The 2,949-nt window shown below is 29.5% G+C and overlaps 1 pseudogene; it reads right to left on the bottom strand.

Moving 5' to 3' along the window:
* Nucleotides 1-2,084: 2,084 nt before the first annotated feature.
* Nucleotides 2,085-2,949, bottom strand: part of LOC107062719 (adenylate isopentenyltransferase 7, mitochondrial-like) — a 12,813-nt pseudogene continuing 11,948 nt past the window's right edge.

Below are 2,949 nucleotides of genomic sequence, written 5' to 3'. Positions count from 1 at the left end.
TTCATAAACCCTCGTGTCAACTCTACGGTTCAGGTTTGATTGCTCTACATCAATCCAACTAAAGCAACATGCATACGTATATTTGAACATGAGCACAGAGTCTTCCACAAGTTTTTCAATATACGAATTTGACCCTCCAACAATAATTGGAAAACATTGAGTCTTCAAAAAGTTTTCTATGTAGACAATGGACTTCAGACAGAAATCTTCGATCGTGAAGTCATAAGTTGGATCAATTTCACCTAAAAAATTGTGAAACAAAACAACAGTCAATTAATATTCACATTAAAATAAACGAATCACAAAAAAAGGTCTTTATCGAATATGTATACCTAGTAAATACTGTCGTACATCTTATTTCTCAGCGTGTGTGATCTTGTTGGTCACGATTTCAAGTCCCTTGTATACTTGCATTTTGTCTGAGTTGATTATTTCTCCTCGAAAATGGGTGGCAAGGTCAACAGAGAGACGATATTTTCCCATTCCTGTTGCTCCCATTATGAACCCCACTTTCTTCTTGTTGAACTTGTTGTTGTTGTTGATGAAAGTATTCATTTTAGCTACACATAAAATAAAATCATAATTATAATTAGTTTAAAATAGTAAAGAATCTCATGAAAACCACTCATGTATACACTCATACATTAAAAAATCTTATAAATATAAAGTTAATAAGTAGAAACCTTGCTTGAGATGTAATAAACTATGTAAAAGAATATATTTTTCTTGATGGTGGTTATGAAAGATATTGCATTGAGCATTTATAGTAAAATGTATTTGTGGACTTATTAATTGGCATACCATATTCAGAAATATTGATATCTTTTAGAATAAGATCAATGACTTCTGAAAAATTTATAGATATGTCAACTGAAATTTTGGTAATGTCAAGTAAATAATTTTAGGATAAAGTTATCAGATGTACATTGTTTGGAGATTGCATATAACAAGGCATTTATAGTAAAAATGTGATTATGAACTTATGAATTGGTATATACCAAATTTTTAAAAAAAATCACATCTTTTAGGATAAGAATAATTTTTGAAAGAAACCTACAGATACGTCAGCTTGAATTTGGGTGATTAGGCTTAAATAATTTTAGGATTAAATTTCTAGACGCACATTGTTATGAGATCACATTCAGGATTGACGAAAATATGGATTTCAAAAGGATTGTAAAAAGAACTCAATAATATTTCTGAAGGAATACATTCAAGTGATAATGCGTCAATACATACTCTATTTAACAACAAGTCATAAGTGCTAATCTAATTCAGTTAGAAGGGAAGGAACAATTATCGATAACTATTTAAATTACAATTATTTATATTTACTTGTGCAGCATGTAATAATAGAAAAATATTTTATTGAATGAAGCTTCCATCGACGTGATTGAATTAGGTAGAATATATTTCCTTAAATGATCATTACCGATAGATTGCAAATTTATTATTTTCTCTTCTTTGCCTATGTAACAATTTTTAATTTGGAGTTAAGAATTTTATTCTTTCAAATTCTTTAAGGTTAGAATCTTCCTAAACATTTATAGTCATTTATTTTTTCACTCTATTACCTTGACATTAAGAATGATCTCATGTAATTGTGTAAGTACGTATTTATATTACTTTATATTAAATATCAAAGACTTGGACTTGGACTTGAGGCTTTGGCTTGGATCGGACCTTAAAATAAATGTGTTTATAAAGTTTAAATATTTTCTCTATAAATAACGATGTTTATAGACAAGAATAGTATATATATATTTGTAGTTCGATACAAACTATACAAAATAGGTCAAAAATTAAAGTGATCCAAGAGACAAAATAACACAAGATAGAGATAATGATAGTTTGTGTACACTCAATAATAATATTGTGATCATACTTTTTGAAAACCTTTTCACAAAATCTATTCATGGTTGCAAAACAGTATTCCTCCATTCTTCGTCAACAACTTCTTTTCTATCTTCTTTGAAACCATCAGTAGCAATAATATGATGCACCGACCACATTTTCTCATTTATTAATCGTTGAATCTTGTCAAGTTGGTTTCAAATTAATAAATGAGTATTACACTTGATACTTTAAATTGAAGCTTGAAGAATCATCTTCTTTGATTCATCATCTCCATCTATACTTTTTTCTTCCCTTAAATATCTAGCCATTTCAGGAACACCAATTGACCGTTGGATTTCTTCGGTGTAATCTGCAGCTAGATTGAAAATTTGCTGAACCTCATCTACCAGCCCTGCATGTGACATAAATTTAAGAATAGTTTTATTTAGTTGAATATATATTTGAAAACCAAAAGTATTATTAAGAAAACTATATAAGAAAAGTTTAGTTAGAGTCATTATTATATTTTGATTCATATATAAAATAACTACAAAAACTACCTGCATTGACCATTTCATCAACCCTCGTGTCAACTCTATGGTTCAAGATTGATTGCTCTACTTCAATACAAATAAAGAAACTGTCATACTTATATTTGAACAAGAACACAGGGTCTTCCACAAGTTTTTCAATATACAAATTTGACCTCCAACAAAAATTGGAACACATTGAGTCTCCTAAAAAATTTCTATGTAGATAATGGACTTCAGACAGATATCTTCGGCCGTGAAGTCGGAATCTAGCTCAATTTTACCTAAAATTGGTGAAACAAAATAACTGTCAATTAATATTCATATTAAAATAAACGAATAACAAAATGTCTTTTTGAAATATGTATACCTAGCAAATAAATGTCGTACATCTTGTTTGTCAACGTGTGTGATCTTGTTGGTCACGATTTCAAGTCCCTTATATACTTGCATTTTGTCCGACTTGATTATTTCTTCTCGAAAATGGGTGACAAGGTCAACAGAGAGACGAGATTTTCCCGTTCCTGTTGCTCCCATTATGAACACCACTTTCATCTTGTTGTTGATGAAAGTATTCATTTTA

This window comes from Solanum tuberosum, unplaced genomic scaffold (genome assembly GCF_000226075.1).
Source record: "Solanum tuberosum cultivar DM 1-3 516 R44 unplaced genomic scaffold, SolTub_3.0 scf00261, whole genome shotgun sequence".
In the NCBI taxonomy this organism is placed as follows: Eukaryota; Viridiplantae; Streptophyta; class Magnoliopsida; order Solanales; family Solanaceae; genus Solanum; species Solanum tuberosum.
This window is presented reverse-complemented; position numbering and strand designations above follow the sequence as displayed.